Source organism: Equus przewalskii, chromosome 8 (genome assembly GCF_037783145.1).
Source record: "Equus przewalskii isolate Varuska chromosome 8, EquPr2, whole genome shotgun sequence".
Taxonomy (NCBI): Eukaryota; Metazoa; Chordata; class Mammalia; order Perissodactyla; family Equidae; genus Equus; species Equus przewalskii.
Window position 1 is genome coordinate 49,039,848 of NC_091838.1, and position 22,174 is coordinate 49,062,021.

At 40.0% G+C, this 22,174-nt stretch overlaps 1 protein-coding gene across 9 annotated transcripts in view; it reads right to left on the bottom strand.

Moving 5' to 3' along the window:
- The window catches only part of NCALD (neurocalcin delta), a 389,622-nt gene that overhangs the window by 265,330 nt on the left and 102,118 nt on the right, over nucleotides 1-22,174 (bottom strand). For 5 of the 9 annotated variants that reach the window (XM_070631912.1, XM_070631920.1, XM_070631916.1 and 2 more), the window contains exon 2: nucleotides 5,717-5,768. The exons of the other annotated variants lie outside the window; for them this stretch is intronic. The gene's annotated coding sequence lies outside the window, so the exon portion shown is untranslated. The remainder of the gene's footprint in view (nucleotides 1-5,716; nucleotides 5,769-22,174) is intronic. 9 annotated transcript variants of the gene reach the window in all.

Consider the following 22,174-nt stretch of genomic DNA (forward strand, 5'->3'; position numbering starts at 1 on the left):
GAGAAAAAAATAGAGAAAACTAGAATTCTGACAGCAGAGTCCCATATCATTGCATTACAAGATACTCAATGTTGGGAAAATTCAAAAGCTGAGGGTCTTTTGGTGAGAACCTTGACAGAGGGATGGGTCCTTGCTAGAACCTTTCAGGCCAGGTTTTGAAGCATCAACAGAAGCTTCATGCAGGTACCGGTTGCTTGAGCTAAAACCAAAATGGAGAAGAAGACACAATTGCCCACAGGAGGAAGGCTTCACACGTCTGAGAAATCTCTTTATAAGATGAAGCAATGGAAAAGTCCGTGCTACAAGAATGAGCCAAGGTTTGTGAGAGCTAAGAACGCAAAACTCAAAGAATTTGAAAATAAGAAGCTTTAAATACGCTTATCAATGATAAATTCAATAATTTAACTAGAAAATGCGTTTAAATGCCTTAATTTTGTGCACTATATCTGGTCTAATCTTAAAGTAGGGTTACCTTCACAATATTTTGACTTTGAAGGATTTTAATCTCATTATTAAAAGCACAGTTGGCTAAAAAAAAATAAAATGAAACAGTCATTATGTAAAACATCAATTCTCAAAGATTCAAATGCAGGAGAATCCCTGGGAATCCTGTTAAAATGCAGATTCTGACTCATCAGGTCTGAGAGTGGGACCTGCGATGCTGCATTTCTAACAAGCTCTCAGGTGAGGCTGATGCTGCTGGTCCCCGGACCACCCACGGAGTAGAAAGGGTGGAGTAGAAGAGGCAGGAGTGGAGAAAAATATATAAAGCAACAAATTTAACACAACTGTCACAATATGTCATAATACAGAATAAGATATTGTGTGTGTGACACACACATATACATAGCAATCATTAGGATGTACAAAGTTAAATATATCCAAGCTGAAAGTCAAGGGGACTGTTCCCGAGATGGCTGGGGAATCATTAAGACCTGTCTGGAATTATGATGATGCACTCCTTGGCCCCATGGACATCTGGAGTTCTTTCGGATCTTTCAGTTCACACTCCTTTTCTGAGAAGCTGAAAGCCACCAGAGGGCCTGTTATGCAGTCTCTTTCTCGTCTTCTTTTCACTTGTCTCCCTTTCTCTTCTCCGTCTCACGAAGGCAATTACGGCAGGGAGAGCCATCTTCCTCTTTCCCTTACTCTAGACCTCAGAATGAAGCTATTCCATCTTGCTGTTCCTGTCACTGCAGGCAGGTATTTCCTGAGAAGGATAAAGGAGGAATGCCAAGTACGGCCAACTCAAAAGACCAAGACAGTTTAAGTCCTCTCAGTTTTCCTGTTAAGTTTTGACTTGTGGTTTTATTGCCTTCTTTTGATTCAGCTTTCACCCATTTCTGACTGGCATTTTTATTTACAACCAAAGTTTCCTTTAATACTAGTGGCACTTCAAAAGCTGCAGCAGAGCTCAGCAGCCACTTGAGAGAGAGAAAGCCACAGAGAATATCACTGCCGTCCTACCAGTGAGAAAAGGCTGCAGAATCAACAAAATCATAACTTGTATCGAGCCCATGAGAGAGCTAAGGTTACAAGACAACCAGGTGAACTAATTTAGAGAAAGACATGAGCCTCCAAGGAGAAATAGGACACACAAACTGTCACCTTTGATAAAGCACAGTAGGAAGAGGTGGCCGTCATAAAAGCAGGTAAGAAGAAAACAGCTGAAATTTTAGTGAATTCTTCCTTAAAGGGCAAGTATGGGCTAGTACAATAGTATGGAATCCCTGGGAGCCTCTCTGGAACTTTTTTCCATGGGTCTCCAGCAGGTACTCAAGAGAAGGAATAGGGCAGGGTTGGAGACTGAAGAGTGTTCCCTTCAGGGGGGCACAGGCAAGGAACCCCATCCACTTCCCAGAACTTTGTTTCCCATTAAGCATAAGCTCTAAACCATGGGAGAGGAGCAGAAAACCTTCCCACTCCCAAGGTTCAAGCAAAGCTCCACTGATTCTTGGGAAGGGTAGAAGCAAAAGCCATTAGCCCTGTTGGAAGGACAAGCAACTCTCAGGCCCAGGATCCAGCACTGACACAAAGAAGAGGTCTGCTACCACTCAGGGAGGCAAAGGCAAATCTCTCGCACCCAAGACACCCACAGATATGAGGCAGAGACTGGCTGCCATGAAGAGGAACAGGAACAAGGACAAAGCCCCAGTCCCAGGGCCTAGACACACAGGCCTGCCCAAGACTGAGGCTGGACCAGGACAACTGAGAATCCCACCACCACAGCCACAGCTTTGCACTTAGCAATGAGCAAGAGCAGTCCACTGCTAAGAGAGGAACACAAACATGGAGAAAGATCTCCACAGTGCAACACGTGGGAGGGGTCTGCTGAAAGCTAAGGATGGAGTTTGGATAGTGAGAAAAACCTCTGGCCCACAGGCCACACTAAGCATGAAGTAACTACAGTCCACCGCTGGAACACTTTGGAGTCTTGTGGGCTGAAGACAGCTACAGCAATCAGGAGCCCAACCACATCCCAAATCCCTTCTAACCACTAATCTTGTCACCTACTAACAAGATTGACTCAACCCCTCTCACATCAATAGCTTTGCAAAAGAAGTGTGCCCATTTCTGGATAGCAATATTATTTACTTTATTATCAATTGCTCTTCTACCAACAGTGTCCAACATCCAATTAAAATTATGAGACATTCAAAAAACCAAGGAAAAACAAGCCATTGTCAAGAAAAAGCAACCAACAGAACTAAAGAGATGACCCAGATATCGGAACAATCAGACACAGACTTTAAAACAGCTATGATTAATATGTAAAATGCTCTTGTGGAAAAGAAAGATAAAATCGAGGAAAAGATGGAGAATTTCAGTAGAGACATGCAACCTATAGGAAAGAATGAAGTAGAAATCTAGAAATGAAAATGCAATATCAGAAGCAAAGAATTCCTTTGATAGGCTGATGAGGAGACAGGACACAGTTAAAGAGAAGACTCAGTAAACTTAAAAATAGGTTAATAGAAATTATCCAAAGAGAAAGGAAACAAATTTTTTTAAGTATCCAAGAGCTGTAGAACAATATCAAACCATTGAGTATGCACATAATTGGAGCACTAGAAGAAGGAGACAGAGAGAAAGGTGCCAAGTAATTAAAAGGGAAAAGGCTAGCTTTTCAACATGTGGTGCGGGAAAATTTGGACATCCATATAAAAAGTTGAACCTTGACCCTTACTTCACGGCAGATACAAAAATTATCTCAAAATGTGCCATATAACTAAATGTAAAAACTATAAAATTTCTAGGAAAAAATAAGAACATCTTGGTATTCTTGATTTTATCAAGAATTTCTTGGGACACAAAACTGCTACCCATAAAAGGAAAAAAAAAAAGATTAATAAATTGAACTTCACGAAAGTTAAAAATTTCTGCTCTTTGAATGACACTTTTAAGAATACGAAAAAACAAGCCACAGACTTGGAAAAGGTATTTGCAAAGCACACATTTGATAAAGGGCTTGTACCCAGAATATATTCTAGTGTAAATCGATAATAGAAAGATACCTAACCTAATTTTTAAAATGTGTGAATGATTTGAACAGACACCTCACCAAAGAAGATATGCAGATGTCAAAGAAGCACATGAAAAGATGTTCAACATCATTAATCACCAGAGAAATGAGAATTAAGGGAATAACGAGATAACGCTACACACCAACTCAAAGTGCTAAAATTACAGAAACTGATAATACCAAGTGCTGAAGAGGCTGTGGAGCAACTAAAATTTCATATATTGCTGATTGGAATCTAAAATGGCACAGTCACCTTAGAAAGAACTGGAAGGATTTTTTTTTAATAATGTTAAATACATACTTGCTACACTTACCATATGACCCAATGATCCCACACTTAGTAATTTACAAACTATTGGTACAGGCAACGACATGGACGAATCTCAAAAACTTTATGCTGAATGGAAGAAGTCTGAAACAAAAGGCTATATATAATGTGACTATTCATACATTCTGAAAAAAGAAAAAATCTCGGGACAGAAACCAGATGAGTTGTTGCCCAGGGCAGCAGGTAGGTCTACTACAAAGGGGCACTCTTTCAGGAGTTGGATATGTTCTGCATCTTGATTGTGGTGGTTACATGACTGTGTACATTTGTGGAAACTTATTAAACCATTCATTTCAAGAGAGTGAATTTTATTGTGTGTTAATTATACCTCAATAAGCCTAACCAAAATAAATAAATAGATAAATAGTGCTACAGCAACTTGGCACTTGGTCAAATGCATATCCACGTGGAAAAAATTGATCTTGACCCTCTACCTCATATTACACACAATAAAACCAATTCCAGATGCATTGCAGATCAAAATGTAAAAGTAAAATAACATAGCTTTCAGAAGAAAACAAAAAACATCTTTGTGATGGTGGAACGGGGCCAAGATTTCTTAACTAGGACACAATAGTGCTAACCACAAAGGAAAAAACAGATAATTTACACTATTTTAAAAGAATTTCTGTTCATAAAAAAAGAATGAAAAGGTAAACCACAGACAATCCAATTTTTTTCAAAATGCTTGAATAAGCACGTCACCTTTTTTTTTAAGGCTTGAAAGGGCTTTTCACAAAACAAAATGTGTAAATGGTCAATTATTATATAAAAGTGGGCCCAACTTCATTAGTCTATGGGGAAATACAAATCAGAACTCTCATGCACTCCTGGTTGGCATGTAAATTTTTCAAATAATTCAACCATTTTGGAAAACTGTTTGATAGTATCTGCTGAAGCCGAACATATACCTACCACATGATCCAGAAATTTCCCTGCTGCGTACATATCCAGCAGAATGCGTATATATAACCAAAAACAAACATACCAAAATTGACTCAAGAAGAAACAGAAAACCTAATAAGTCAGAAATTAAATCAGTAAGTAAAAATTCTTCCCTCAAAGAAAACACCATGTATTCCATTATACATTCAAGTACAAGTAATTCCAAAATTTTGAAAACCATTCCTGACAAGGGAACTACCAGAAAAGAAAGTTTTAAAAATTTTTTATTGGGATAGCATTGGTTTATAAGATTATATAAATTTCAAGTGTACACTATATTTTGATTTCTGTATAGATTCCATGGTGTTCACCACCAAAAGTCTAGTTGCCATCCAGAGAAAGGAAAATTTTATCCAGTCTCAGGACTAAAACTTAGCAAACCAAATCTAGGCAAGTATAGAAAGGATAATGCGTCAAGACCAAGTTGGTTTTATCTCAGCAACACAAGGTAGCTTAACATTAGAAAATCAATTAATGTAAATTACCATGAACAGATAAAAATCATTTGATCATCTCAGTCAATTAGAAAAGCATTCAATAAATTTAACATCCAGGTGAACTAATTTACTTTTAGCAAACTAGGAATAGAAGAGAAACTTCTTAATCTGATATAGACTATTATTTAAGTCCCTCCATCAAATGATGTACCATAATTGATTTGCCTACTCTTGGATATTTAGATTCTCTCCTCTTTGTTTTGTTTTATTTGGCTATTATAATTTACGCTGTGATGAACATCTTTGTGAAGGCCCATCAAGTTGTCTAACCTCTCTGTGTCTCAATTTCCTAAGGTAGAAGATGAAAATCAAATAACTCATAGGGCTATTGCAAGGATTAAATAAAATGTTGGATTTAGGTCTTAGGGAGTCTTGGGAGAAAAACATGGTTTATAAACCTGAGGAAAGCTTCTCTGTATTTACCTGTGGTAGATCTCTCAAAGCACACTGCCAGCTCAAGTCAGAAGAAGTCACTCTGTCAAAAATAAAGAAAGTTATTGTCCTAGGCTATCGGGAACTAAGGATATAACGTCTGAGGAATGCAATCAGTGATGGGGACCATCGCTTGTTTCAGGATTCCCTTGCATCATTTGACTCTGCTGCCCATCCTGGCTTCCATCCTTCTAATCAAGTGAGGATGACTACTACTATGCTCGCTTCATCTGCCTTTAACTTACAAAACTCCATTTTTGCACAGCAGCCAGAGTGATAATTCTGAAACTTGAGCATGACACACTATACCCCACCTGAAACCCCTTCCACAACTTCCTCTTACCCTTGGGATAAAGGCCAACCTCCTTGCCATGACTTATAAGACTCTTCATCATCCAATGCCTGCCTACTTCTCTAGCCTTGTCTCTCATCTCTGCTCCACTCTGTGCCCAGCTACATGGACTTCCTTCAGCTCCTCACTCCTTGCCACCTCCCAGCTTTAAACTCACACTGCTCCCTCTACCAGGGCTACATGCCCCCTTCCCCACTCACCTCCACCTAACTCCTACTTGTCCTTCCATTCTGCACTTAAACGTCACTTCCTCAGTTAGGCCATCTGCTCCCCTTGACCTTTTTAAGCTCCCCTATTTACATTTCCAAAGAAGGCTACACGTTTTCTTCTGTGACATCATACATGCAACTAATTGTTCAATATACCTTGTCTTCCTTGTGAGCCCAGGTATCATGTCTGTTGTGTTCACACTCTATCCTCATGCCCAGCCCAGCACTGATCTCACAGTAGAAATTTAGTAAATATTTATTGGGTAAAAGAATCATTAAACTCATTCCTCAGTCCTTAGCTTTCCAACTCATCTTTTGATTCATACTGATAATAGACTTCCTACTTCACTACCATATACCATTGATTGTTAAAATTCACTGATTGTAAGAGACAGTGCTGTTTTATAAACAATAAGAAAAAAATGGTTACAAATTAAACTGTGATACAACACTAAGATTTACATTTTTTATTTCATACTGATTGAAAGAGCTCTATTAAACTTATTTAGGCATGGGTTTTATTATATCCATTAAAAAGGAAAATATGAAAATTTAAGTGAAATAAATCGGTTAGGTATTCTAATATAATTTGGTTTAGGCATTCACATTCAGAACGCACTCTTCTGAATCACTTTCGAACTGATTCGAAACACAAGGTCCAACGATTGTGTTTTTCCACACAATATTGCCCTCTGCCACCAAGAATATTGGTGATGCTCTTAAAAGAGTGCTCAAGTATAATATTTTGGATTTTCTTCTAAGCTTCTGATACTTTTCCACAAGTGTTGATGTTGGCAAGAAAATCTTACTAATAGATGCCAGCAGAAAATTCAGTCTACACCCAGGACTCACAGTCTTTTCTCAGATGGTCATCAAATGGATCGCTGACTGAAACAATAGGGGTTTCAGTTATCTTGTCAAGCAAACGGAACTACCAAGTCCACACATGCACAGGCAATGCAACTACAGCACAGCCATCACGTGACCAACTCAATGAAAGATGCTTTCAGTTGTACAACACATCCTGATACCAACGTATTAAAATGTGAGAAAAATAAAACAAGTCTTAGAATCAATGAAATATGAGAAGTTAACAAAGACTCTTCAGAGAACTCAGGAAAGTTAGTTAAAAGAAGAATGCAGATCCGTTCTCTCTGCCTCTGCCTCTGTCTCTATCACACGCACATACACACTCATTCACTCACACATGGTCAAAAGCATGACGGGAAATTCTGATTTCTCACACGTTGGAGTGGGGAGATGGGTGCACAAGGCACGGGGCGGAGGGGAGGGTGGGATATAAATTTAGCGCACATTCCTCTGGCCAAGCCCTGGCACCAGGTGCTTCCTCCCTGGAGGAAGAAGGCATTTCCTGACTTCGGCTAGCCCAGGCATGCCCCTGTGGACAGTGGCCCCCCAGGGGACTCTCCTCTCCCTAACTACTTTTTAACCTATTAAAATACTGTTGGGTTTTTTTTCTGCTTCTTATCCTTTTGTGTGTGTGTGTGTGTGTGTGTGTTAGTTAATAATAATAATAATAATAATAATAATGATAGTAACATGAGATCTACCCACTTAAATTTTTAGCTATATAATACCGTGTTGTTAACTATAGGCACAATGTTGTACAGCAGATTTCTAGAACTTATGCATCTTGCATAACTGAAACTTTATTGAACAGCAACTCCCCTTTCTCCCCACCAGCCCCTGGCAACCTCCACTCTACTTTCTGCTTCTATGAGTTTGACTACTTTAGGTACTTCATAAAAGTGGGATCACCCAGTGCTGGCTTATTTCACTTAGCATAACGTCCTCAAGGTTCACCGATGTTGTGGCTTATGACAGGATTGCCTTCTTTTTTAAGGCTGAATAATATTCCATTGCATGTATACCATACAATATACCAATTTTAAGGATACGATTTTTAAATAAAAAGAAGTTTCTTAGAAATGTGACATCACATTAGAGCAAAGCAGACTACGGTGCCAGAGGTTTCCTCATCCCTAGTCCAGCATTCTAGGGCCTCAGGGTCTCAGTTGGTGAATACTCAACCATGGCTGGGAAAAGGAGGAGGGAGGGGACACCACTGGAAAAGCCAATGGAATGCCCTTTGCCTCAGTTACCTCATTCGTCAAATGGCCATATTCGGGGTCCCAGCAGGAAAGAGATTACACACTTAAATGGGAGTTTTAATGAAGGAGATTATTTATAAGATGTGGACAGGGTTAAGGAAACCACCAAGGGATGGCACAGCCAGTTCCTCCCATAGCCAAATCCAAGAGAAGCCAGAGGGACTTATCTAAGACCACTGATGTGACCCATGGAGACCAGACTCCCAGGACTCAGAACAGCACAGAGACGGAGGGAGAACGGATCAGGAAGGACAGAGAATATCCAGTACAGATCATCTCTGAATTCCCACAGACTTCCAACATTCTAGGACCATTTTGGTATAGAGTTAAGCTTTGCTATAGCAAGAAAAAGTTTTATTTCCTCCAAAGATTTGAAGAAAATCCACCAGGATGAAGTTTCTCACCATTTCGTGTGCTTAGCTCAGATAGCTTTCATTTGCTGCTCTTAGAAACAGCTCAGATTGAGAACATCACACTAAACAGTCCCTATTTTTCTTTAACTGAGCTCTTAAAAATGTAGTGGAATTCTTTTTTGAGCTAGTAATTGATGTTTCTCCCTTCTTGTCTTACCCCCTGAGACCCTCCCCTTTTCCAGAAGGAGGCTCCTGGTGTCCGCTGCCTCACAGAAGGCAGAGAAAAGGCTTTTGGCTTTCTAAACTCAAGCACTTAGAGTCTCAGAGCACAGACGGCATGACAAGCCAGAGCAATGCTTTCCATCTGCTCCCGCCCCCAACTCCACACCAGGACCAGAAAGATTATTGTGTGTTGGGGAAAGTCTGCAGAGAAGGCCAGGGCTGAGTAGACATCGTGGTTCCTGAGGAGCGGGTTGCTGAATCCTTTCCCCACCAAGCTGAGACAGTAAATGGTAAGCGCCCAGGAGTTCTTTTCATCTTCTCACTGACAACGCATTTTCACATCTCCCATTCTTTCCCTGGACTGGCCCATGCCCTAAGCACCATTTTGCCCACTGCATGCCCACCCTCCAGTAGCAGCGAAGTTGCAGGATTCACAGGAGTAGTCAGTTCTAGGACAGAGGTGTGAGATTTTTAATTTCAAGAATCAATGATCCTTTTGAAAAGTTTCATTTTGATAAATGGTTGCTTCTAGGGAAGTTCCTAGTACCACCTACCCTAAAGACCCAGGCAACGACGCTGACCTGTTTCTAGCATCTGTACTTTCCTGAATTTAGAGGCAATGCCATGCAACAAAGTGCATGGGGTTTTGCTGTAACTGTTACACAGATGTCCAACTGGGCGGCACCAGCCATTAGAGAGACGTCACACCGTGCTGTGAAAGCTCTCTAAGGATAGAGGGGAGTCACACTGGCTTAGAACAAAAACCCATTTGAAAAAAAAACAAAAATAAATTTTCTGAATAAAACATGTCTTTTCTTCTTTCAAAGGAGTTAGATTATTTCCAAGAGGCTTTATAAAGTGAAGGAAAACTAACTTCTGGCAAATAACAAAGTGAAAGAAGGAGGGAGGCTGCCATCCTACCCATTTTAAAGGAAGAGTCTAGCTGGACTGGAGAGTTCAGTAATTAGCTGGGTGACTGTGGCCAAATTGCTTAACCTCTCTGTGTCTCATTCTTCTCATCTGCAAAAATGCCAGGGGTTTGGATGAAGGTCATTATGGAGGTCCCTTCCAACTCTAAGGATATATGACTTTCAAGCTGGAAAAGGGACTTTCCAGTTCTGAGTCCAAGGATTTGCCATTGAAAAATGAAGCAAAGAAGGGAGAACTGCCACTATCAGCTAACAGGGCTGTGGTCTGACATATAACAGAAAAGAAGTGCTCTGCGGATGCTGTCATCCTGGTGCCTTGACACGTTAGAGCTGCACGCGCATTTGGATGAGACCATACAAATGGCTATTCCACGCATCTCAGGAATGCCCCAGCCATATTAGGAATTCTCTGAAGTGGCTCCTCTGTAACAGGCTGCTCCTGACGCGGCCATTTCAGTCAGCTTTGAATTCAACTCTAGATGAAAACATTACAACTGATGATTTGTCAAATGTTCAGTTTAATCCTTGCTGCTCTTTTTCCAGAGTCCTTAAGAGTGCCAGATGTTATACTTGTATATTTAATGGGAAACTGAATAGGAAAAAACAAAAAGCCTACTTGTAATATTTAACTACTTTTGAAAACCCACCATCTAAACATACCAGAAATAACACATTTTCAGAACTGTGACAAAGTCAAATGTCTCTCAAATACAAAAAAAATAAGTCTGTCATGAGTAATTCAGAATCGAGCAATCTGTCGTTGTAAAATGCAAGCACTCCTTTATAAGTAGTTTGCTTGCAACGCTCTCAATAAATACTATGTTAATATACCAAAAACATCCAGAGAGAATTCCATCAACTTCAGAAAACATGCACTAATCAGCTATTTAAGTAACATCAGGCTGGAGCTCCCACAAGCTCTGAGCACTTCTCAAGAACAAATCTAACTCATCATCTACCACCCAAACTGTCCCCTCCCCTTGCTGTCCCTTTCCACTCATCACACAAACCAGGAAACTGAATATCATTTAACACTCCTCCTTTTCCTCTTCTCCTCAATAACCAAATGCTATATAGGTTGTGCCTACTGAGCACCTTAGCTTTCTATTCTCCATTCCTACTGCCACTGCCTTAGGTCAAGCCTTCATCCTCTATCTACTGGCAAGATCTTCCAGCCTTCAATGTCTTCAGCTAATTCATCCACCCCTGAGGTTCATCTTTCTCGAATACGCATTTGATGCGCCATTCTCCTGTTCATACACACTCATCAATGTCTTCCTGTTACTTATAGGAAGAACACAAATTCACCATGGTGTCCTCCCTCACATCCCAGACTCCAGCCTTGTCTAATCGCTTACAATTTCCACTGTTGTGATATTAGGTCTCCACGTCTTAAGCAATCCACCCCTCCACATTCCACCTCCAACAGGGTCCATCTACCAATTCTGCTTCTTTCAAGATGAAAACTCCTCACCCTGGGCCTGCATGGTCTGTCTGCTGCCTCTCTCTTCACCTGGCACTACCCTCCTCTTCCACTGCTCAGCTCCAGCTATACCAGCCCTCATGGGGGCTGCTTCTGCCCTCGGAGTGGTCGTTTCCCCATGGCGGAGGCCCTTTCCCAACTACTCTCCACTTGCCTAACTTGAATCATTCTTGGGGTCCCAGGTCCAATGTGTCTCCCTCAGAGAGAACTACTCTGATTCCTCTCCCCAAAATTTGGTCCTTCTGCTACATACTCTGTAGCCTACTATTCTTTGCCCTTATTGCACTTATCACAACTGATGGTTATGTTTATTATTGTGGTTATTGACCCTAACCTCTGTGAAGTAGAGACAGTTCAGGTCCAAGTTTACCCCCAGAGGCTGGCACAGTGCCCAGCACTCAACAAACGTTTTTAAACCAGTGCATGGTCTCTCCGGCCTCACTTCTTCGAGGAATAATTTTCTGCTCACTCTCACCATGCAGGTAACAAGGACCGCTTCCTCTCCTGCAGCTCAGCTGTGCCCTGCACAGACTAAAATCAGAGCACCCGTGATGTCTGATGCACTGCCATGTTGTTCTTCTTCTATTAGACTGTAAACTTCTTGTGGGCAAAAGTCATGTGATGTCTTTGAGGCATAAGAATCCTTAAAACATAATAAAAGTGGTACAGAGAGGGACATATGTCCTTAGATACTAATTTGTAGGGGTGCCACAAGAATGGCAACAAGATAATTTTGCACTTCAATTTGCATTTTAGATTTTTTTTTTCAACATCAAATAACAAACATGAAGATACTATGCTTATTTGTTTATGGGTAAATTCTAGCTAGCATAGAGAAAAAGGGCACAAATATATTACATTGCTCTCGGGTACCAGGTACCCTCATTATGCCGCTGATCTATCCCCAGCATCTAGCATAGCACCTGCATGTTATAGGTGTCCAGTAAATGTTTGATGAATAAATGAACAAAAAATGAATAGTAGAATGAAAAATGAATGGTTCTTACCCTCAAAGATTACTATTTAAAGAAATAAACAACAGACAGTTCAAAATTTTGAAATTATTATAGGCATCTCATATTAGGTTGAACCAAATGAAATTGCTGCTTTTGGAGGGCAGTTTCATATGGTTAATCTAATACTTATGTGCAGCAATGTACATACATACATTTTTGCATCATGTTTATTTATCATTTCTATCCAGTTGCACAAGATAAGCTGTGGTGCAAATAAAAGACCCTGTAACTAGGTAAGCACGTGTTTTGGTTTGCCTGACACCACTCTGGTTTAAGCCTATTGTCCTGGAATAATTGTTTCACTATAAATGTTTCACAATCAAAAGTGTCCCAATTTGGATGATAAAACTCTATAATCTGCTAAAAATTTTCTAAGAAGTTGTCAGGCTTGAGATCTCAGCCATAAGAAAGCTTTATCTCTCTATGGACATTAAAACTTTCTCCTTTGAAGAGAAAGGCGTATATATGATCAGAATAAATACTGGTTTCCCATGAGGCCTCATCTTCGAGGACTGTCACATTCAGGGAAATATAATAGAAAAGTAATGAATAAGTGAGCGTAATCTTTACTGGTTTTTGAAGAATACTAAAGAGAATCCAACACATAACTCACATCAATACTTCTTCAAAGCTCCTTCTACTCCTTTCTGAGCTCTCACCTCTGAGAGCTACTGGGTTGCGGTGGGCACAGGGTGGAAGCTTGGCTTTTCCAAAGCCCCAGGACCAGCTTCCAAAGCACACATCTCTCCCTTACCGCAGCCCATTAACCCATCTCCATGTTCACTATCACTGAATTATAAAAAGCAGGGAGCAGATCTGGAAGATGGAACTTTCCTTAGAGAAGAGGGGAGGGGGAAGAAGCTGACTGGGTAGAGGCAAAATTCTCTGAGGGGGAGAAGGGGAAGAATTTCAAACATTGCATGTTACTAACATGTGTTGCTCACACACACATACTCCCCCAAAACAGGCAGAGAGGCTGTGCAAGATTAAAAGAGATGAAACAGACATAAGGGATCAAATGGATTCTGGATCCAAAAACTGCTTGAGGACATTTGTGGAATTATTTTTAATTGTCTTGGGTGTAATAATGATATTGTAGTTATAGAGAAGAATGTCCCTTTCTTAGGAGAAGCATATAGAAGTATTTAGGGGCGAAGTATCATGATGTCCTCAACCTATATTGAAGTGTTTCAGGTAAAGAATGTGGACAATTATATATCAATCTTGCTTAAACAAAAACTTTAACCTATGCGTTTATATATGGAGCAAGTGAGAGAGAGAAAGCATGCAGCAAACTGAGACTATGTACTATTTGGTCAACTTTTCTGTAGGTTAATTTTAAAAATAAAAAGGAACGAAAAATAAATAGATAATAAGTAAATACATAAAGTCCTTTCATATGTGTAGTAAGTAGTCCATACAATGCCCAAATATTCTTTGAAGCTCTAACTGCACTGACAGGTGGGAAACAGTGCCCACAGCCCTTCATGTTGGGAGGAATTGTTTATTAAACCCTCAGGGAACCCAACTCTAATGGGAAAGTAATAGCTTCTTGGCAGTGCCATTAGGGACGACTAGCTCTGGGAGGAATCAAAACTAACCTCTAGCATTTCCTGATGGCCTCTGCAAAGTGGTCCCTGTCCCTAACACAGGGTAGTCTCCTTTCTGTGAACTTCTTTGCCCAGCATATGTGGGTTACACCACCCCTCCTGCTAAATGACAGAGATTCAAGCATGAGTATGATGCAGTCCCAGTCCTCCAGTTACGTATTCCAAGGGTAATCACTGGATGTATTGTTCAAATAGATCAAGATGCTTTTGAGAGTGAAAGGGGGTGCAAACCAGACAGGGTGCTGGGATAACCAATGTAAACTGGGACTGTCCTAGGAAAATTGGAACTGTCTCAGAAACATTTGGATATATAGTCATCCTCTTTATCCCCCATGAGTGGGTGTATCAGACAAATACATAAACAATAGCAACAGCAATCATTAACCATATAACAAAAGAATACAAAGCAGCAGCCATAAACAAATTGTTTGGGAGTTCAAAGGAGGGATAAAGTAATTCCTCTGGAGGAATCAGGGAGAAATTCATAGAGGAGGCGGAATTTCAAATTGTTCTTAAAATAATAAAAGAGTTTTCGCAGGTAGAGATGGAAGGGAAGGTGATTCCTAATATAAGGAATTGTGTGAGCAAAAGCCAAAGTAGGAGAGCATGGGGTACACCACAGAAATGGAAGCAATCTAGTATAGCCCATCTGAAGAGTTGTCCAAAGGAAAGACAAGGAGATGAGCGTGGAGAGGCTAGTTGTAACCACAATGAAAAGTGCATACTCAGTCCAAAAGGCAAGAGGGAGTCACTGAGGGTTTTGGGAAGTACTAAGACTGCGGAGGGCCTTGACTTTCAGGCTAAAGACTTCAGGCTGGAGAATCCGACAGATCTTTTACAGAAGAGTGTAAATCCACATTAGTCAGCCTGCAAACACGAATGATATAAACCGAAAGAAAACCGTCACAGACGTTGATGTCATAAGCTTCTCAAAATCCCTTTACTCTCTCTTGTGGGTGGTTCTGTTTGGTGTGCTGGGTCAAGTGTTACTCCTTCTGTCAATTTTTCATTGTAAATATTCTTATAGGAGCCCTATTGCCAGAAAGTCGCTGTCACAGAAACAGAAATGAGAGAGTTAAAATGTTCCTAATTCTCCAACCTTGAGAACAGAAAACACAGCATTTGAGCTCAGGGAAAAGCAGTTCACCAAGAGGCGAGGGCTGTGATAAGTTTCCTTTGAGGATGGGAAATTACAGTTTGAAGGCACAGCTCATTTTAATGCAAGTCCTTCTACATCACATGAAGAATCTGGAGGCAATCTCACATTTAATAGGATTAATTATATTTTTTTCCCAAAGGTTAATTTATAGATATTTATTGGACTACATAGAGAATTTCGGGGGGGGGGGGCGGAATTAAAAGACAGTGTTTCAACTGTTTTCAATTTTATCCCAGATATTTGACTAGACAAGAACACATTCTCATAGAAGGATAAGTCATTCTGCAGAGAACTATTAATATCAAATCTTTCCGGAAAAGGTGGACAACATTGGCAAAGCAATCTCATTTCCAGAGGAGAATGGCCCAACAGGAAGCCAGTGCTCTGCTCTCTAAATACAAAGCCAGGAATATTTGTAAACAGAGCGCACATATTGCCTTTCTACAGAGGGTGTGCCCGGCTCTTCAAAACATATTCCCTGGCCAGCTAAGGCCAAGAACAAATGGGAGAAGGGTTTATCTAGAGAAATAGCTCTTGAGTTTTCAGTCCAAGGAATTTTATATCTACAAAGGATATCCAGGAAAAATAAACAGGAGCCCATTTTAAGAGGCTTCTACTGGGCTTTGAGCTTTCAAAAAGATAACTGTAATTCAACGGAACCCATCAAATATGATTAAGTCCACAAGGTCATGCATGTATATACACCTTTGGAGGATGAAAGGGAAGCAATTCATTATTTTGAAACTCGGTAAATAAAGGAGAAGAATCAAATATTTATCTTGTCTCTCCTATATGACCTGTACCACCAGGTGACCAAAAAGTACATGAGGGGGTGCCAGCCCCGTGACCGGGTGGTTAAAGTTCTGTGTGCTCTGCTTTGGTGGCCCTGGTTTACAGGTTCGGATCCCAGGTGTGGACCTGTTCTGCTCATCAGCCACACTATGGAGGCACCCCACATACAAAATAGAGGAAGAATGGCACAGATATTAGCTCAGGGCTGATCTTCCTCAAGCAAAAAAAGAGGAGGATTTGCAACAGATGTTAGCTTAGGGCGAATCTTCCTCACAAAAAAAGAAGGAAATGAGGGGAAGCAATTCTTTATAAAAATATTCCACCTTACAAATGAATAAAATAGTCTAAATCAGAATATCACCTTTTAACCAACCCCAATAAATAAATTAATCTAAGCATTGAGCAGCAACAATTGTTAACATTACAAAAAGAGGAAGAAGACAGACATTATGTGCTTCCTGATGGAAGAACACTCTTATGGTGTTGCCAAAGGAATTGTATCTGAGTCTGATTAAACCTCTAAATCCAGCTACCACGTTGCAGGAAATACAGAAGACAGAGGAACCCAGTGAAATGTGCCATGAGTATGCAATCAGCAAATCCAGACTATGAGAAAATCTACAGGTCAGAAGGCTGGGTTCGTACACAGATAAGAAAGGGATAGAGTAGGAATCTATAGATTCAAAGAAGGTGCATCAATTTTTTTAAATGAGTAAATTCATTTAAAAAAAAACCTATTAAACCATAGCATCTAGGGACGCACATTTGGGTGACTACTATAAAAGCCTGGATAATAGTTCCCTACGAAGGGAAGGAGTGGATCATGACTGAGATAGGGCTCACAGAAGGGGCTTCTAGAGCAGCTGGCAAATCTCTACTTCCTGACTTGGGCATCTGTTACAAATGTGTTTGCCTTATGGTAATTTATTAAGCTATACATTTGATTTGAAAGGAAGGTTCTATCTGTGTTTTGTTCTACAATGAAGTAGCTTGATTTTTTAAAAAAGAAAGAAATTTCCAGAAAACTCCTTAGAAGCATGCAAAAGCATCTAAAGAAGCATCTGATATTTTCAAATTTTGGGGAGGTAAAATAGATTTAAAAAAAGTCAATAATGATCCCTATTGGGGGAAGGTGAGTTAAAATATACTCAACACATTTCTATGATCAATACTAGAAAACAGTCGGCTAGGAAGGAATATAATTCAACTAAGAAAACTCGAAAGGAAAGATGTTCCTTGATATGTAGAACTCTATGGCCTCCATTCCCAGTGAATCCCCCATGATGCCCAGAAGTGCTGTAGTCCATCTCCCATGTACAGAAGGGGATGGTGCAACAACCCTGGGGCAAGCCCTATGTAAGAATCACAACTTAGAACACTAGTGTTTTGGAACAAAACCAGCCTCTTCTGCTAATTTTCTTCCTCTGAGGAACAGCTGCTGATTTTCCCCTTGAAAGCCTGCTCATAGGCTCTTGGGGAGGCAGAACTCCTGGCCTTCGACACCTGATGGCCACATGACCTGAGCTGCCCACCATAAACTAACTGTGTCATTTGATCCATCAAGCCATAAAATCAGTTACGTGCAGTCACACTCTGTCACCAAGTGGAAATGGTATATAAGGTGGGTCTGTAGCAGGTCTTAAAAGTACAAGTAAGTTGCATGATTAGATGACTCAGATTCCTATGGCCACCTACTCCTGCTCCATAGCTTTCTCTCTCTCACCCCACACCTACAGCTTCATGAGCAGTTCCCTGTAACCAGTTGACGGTGGAAAAAAAGACTTAGATATGTTTTACAGATGATTCTCTATTATATATCAGCACTAGCTGGAAGTAGGCTGGCGCATATTCACTCAGGGGTGGCCCTGAAAAATAGTGGAGAAAGAAAATCCTCCCAGTTGGTAGAACTTCACAGTATATCTGGATATCCACTTTGACTAGACTGAAAGATGGCCATAGGTACAAATCGATACTAACTCATAAGTTAATGACTCGTCCAAAAGGTCAGAGAATTAGAAAGAACAGAATTGGAAAATGAGTAAAAATGAAGACTAGGGAACAGGTATATGGATGGCCTTTTGGAATAGGGAAAGGGTACGAAATATTTGTATCACATGTGCATGCTCACAAAAGAGCATCCAACTGCAAAGGAGGCTCTCTATAAACAGGTGGACAAGATAACACATTCTGAGGATGTCAGTCAGCCTTTTTTTTCCAACTACCCCAGTGTTTTCTCCAAGGACTTATCTTCAGACTGCCCTCGGCAATAATTAAGCAGGCTATGCATAGACTCACCAAGGCAAATCTGGCTACCACCATTACCCAGGGCTCAACACCCCAACATCAGGAGCCAACAGTGAACCCCAGTAGACCAGTTAGCCATCTGATGGAAGGTTGATTAAATTGGTCCCCTTCCATCATGGAGGGGGCAGAGATTTGCCCTTATTGGAATAAACACATTCTGCATATGGATTTACCTTTTGCAAGCATCACTAACCACATACTTAGACAAGACCTCATTTACCATCATAGTACCCCTGACAACATTTCTTCTGACCAAGTGCAGCAACTGGGTTGTGACCATGAAATTCTCTGGTCTTGGCACATGCTCCATTATCCAGAAGCAGCTGCCCTAGCAGAATGGTGGAATCACCAGTAAAGGCTTCATTATGTCACCAACTGGGAGGCAACACCTTGAAAGTCTATGGCACTATCTTATAGGATGCAGTATATGCTTTGAATCAACAACCCATAAAGGGTGCTATTTCTTTCATAACCAGAATACATGGGCCTGGGAACCAAGGGATAAACTTGGAGGATATGCTCTTATTACTACACCTAATAACCTAATCACAAAAATTTTGCTTCCTGTCTCTGAGATTTGGGGCTCTGCTGGTTTAGAATTATTAGTTTCCAAGGAAAAATATTTCCATTGTGAGCACAAGAATTGTTCCACTGAACTCCAATTTGAGACTGCCCCCTGGTCATTTTAGACTCCGCATGCCATTGAACCAATGGACAAAGAAAGGTTTTACTGTATTTACTGAGGTGATTGGTCCCAATTATTAAGATGAAATAGGATTGCTGCTGAACAATGGAGGTGTGAAGGATAATGTCTGTAATACAGAGAATTCTATGGGGTTCCATTTATTATTTTCATGTCCAGTGATAAGGTTAATAGAAGATTTTACTAGAATCTTTACTAGAATTTTACAGGAATGAAGATTTGTGTCAATCATCAAAAAAAGAATCCTTACAAACCAAAGGGCTAGTTAAGGAAAAAGAAACACGGAAGTGGATAAGGTAAGGGAAGAACACTATATAGCTACACATATAGATCTATATATGTAGATCCTATACCTATGTTTATCTATATCTATAGCTAGCTAGCTAAATAGGTAGGTATAGATATAGATATAGTTATAGATATATATCAATTACGGCCTTGTGATCAGTTACAGGAATGAGAACTATAGCAACTATATGTATTTTCTTCCTTGTTTTTTATGTACAAATTTGTATTCATAAATCATTTCCCCCTTTTTCCTTTTCCCTATATGTCATATAAGGAGTACTGCTTAATAGTTAACTTTACAATTTAGCCTTTTGGGTTATAAAATAAATAGGATTTTGACTAATCTATAAAAGGAATTAACATCATCCAAATAGGGATGCATCAACTGACAGAACTTTGTAGCTGCCTCATCAGGAAAAGGGTGAGCACGCCTTCATTTGTGAAAGGGGTAGTTCTATCACGTTTACATGTGGGTAGAAGGCTGCATGTGGATGCATAAGGGACAAAGGGGTGGACTGTGCCTAATAGTGCCTGCTCTCACTCAATTCCACATTCACTCTTCTATGTACTTTCCTCTGACAGCACGCCACATTTCTCAGAATAACTCACCAGTTGGCTTCCCACTGGGTTCTGTCAATTGGACACTAGCAGGAAATTGGAAGATAAGAAGAAGGGCAAAGCATTTTAGCTCCTTTGGATTTGTGGCAGTGCCTGCAGTAGCAGGGGCAGTGATGACACCAGGGCAGGCTAATGTGGGTCCTGAGCCTGTGCTCAGGAACCCTGGTTCTCACAGCAGAAGTGGATGTGAGCCAACTGAAAGCAGACACTATTTTGTACTTATGTGTCCCCTACGGCGCATGGCCTAGGGTGAAACTCATAGTAGACACACAGTTATTTTGTCTTTATTGTGGTAAAAAACACATAACATAAAATCTACCATTTTTAAGTGTACAGTTCAGTAGTATTAAGTATATTCACATTGTCGTGAAACAGATCTCCAGAACTTTTTCACCTGGCAAATCTGAAATTTTACACCCATTAAATAACAACCCCCCCGCCCCCCCCCCCCAGCCCCTGGAAACCACCACTCTACTTTCTATTTCTATGAATTTAACTGCTTTAGATAAGTAGGCATAGGATTTTTTTAAATTTACATAAGGCTAGAATCTCAGAGTTGAAAAAAAATCTTAGCAGTAATCCAGTTCAGGGTTTTGCCCAGTGCGTAGGTCCCACCTTCTTCATCTTAAATTCAGTAACCTCTGCTTTTTGATCACCAGATCTCTGCTGGAAGAATCCCAGTGACTGCTTCAAAAGGGCGCGCCGTGCTACGAGCGGACGCGTGTTGTGATAAGAGCAGTTCCTCCTTACATTAACCTAAAATGTTGAACTTCTACCCATTGATCTTGGTCTATTTTCCAGAACAGAACATGCTTCCTTCATTTTCCAAAGTTTACATGTTTTTGTGCTATTTTAGAAACATGTTTTTATCACATGTGTTTTAGTCTGCCATGAAACAGCAAGATTTGCACAGAGAAAATCAAGAACACAAATTAAGAATGTCAACTGCTGTTGATACTGAGCACCCAACAACAGTGTAGCACGTAGCCAGAGGTCTCCACAGCCAAGGGGAAGGCAGCAGAATTCAGGAGCTAATTAAAACAGTGAATCAGCACTCGTTCCTGAGGCCTGTTGCACATCCAGGCCTTAAGAAATAAATATTCCACCACATATTCACAAGATTACTCAAAGTTTCTCATTAGGTGCCTACTTAGCTCTTTAATAAACCAAAAGATTCTCTCCCAGGTAGTCACAATATTTACCATAATGCAAAGATGAAAACTGTCACTAATGAAATTGCATTCACAAAACCCTACCAATTCAAAATGATTTCCGAAGTTACGGAGGCAGGATATGGTCTCATTCTTGTAGCATTTCTACCAACGTTCATGACAACCCCTCCCCCGAATAATTGCACGATGTTATTTACACCATAAATTGATACTGTTGTTATAGAAACATAACCACAAATAATAATAACAAAGAATTTGAAGAACATGCAGACTGACAAAATGTCTCTGATGGAAAATCAGAGGCTGGACTAGCCTTGGTCGAGAACTTGGCTATAGGGGGCCACTGCCTCTGTTGCATGTGATATATGCGTTGAGCAACTTTCTTCATCATCTTCATCTTCATCATTGTTGAAAGGACTCAATATGTCTTTGATATAGAAGAAGCATTTAATGTCACTTTAAAAGAGAAATGTGAAAATAAGTAAAGGCCAGGAAACTATAATTTATAAAGAATAAATGTAAATTGCAAATAAAGGTGGAAAGGTATCTATCTGGCTTATAACCAAAGTAATGCCAATCAAAACAACATAAGATACTATTTTTGTCTCAACAATTGTGGGTAGGTGGAAACAGACACTTTGGGTACTGCAGGTGGAAGTGTAAACTGTTAAACCTCTCAGAAGATTAATTTGCCAATAAATAATAGAACCCTTAAAAAGATTCATATATTTTGGTCCAGAAACATTATTTCCTGGAATATAGCCTAAAGAAATTATGGGAAAAAATGAGCACACAAAAACGTGTGTACAATGGTTTCATAATTTGTAATAATAAAAAATTGAAAAACCCAAATATCAAGTAATAGATGATAACATATAAATTACAGCTCACTCAGAAGATGGAATTCTATGCAACCATTAAAAAAAGCAATCATTATATAGCACTTATCACATGCAAGGTCTATTCTAAGTAACTTTTAAATACATTAACTCATTTAATCTTTACTATTATCCTATGAAATAAGTACTACTATTGTCCCCATTTTACATAGAGAAAACTAAAGCATAGAAGTTAAGTAACTTGCTCAAGGCCACCAAATTAGACAGT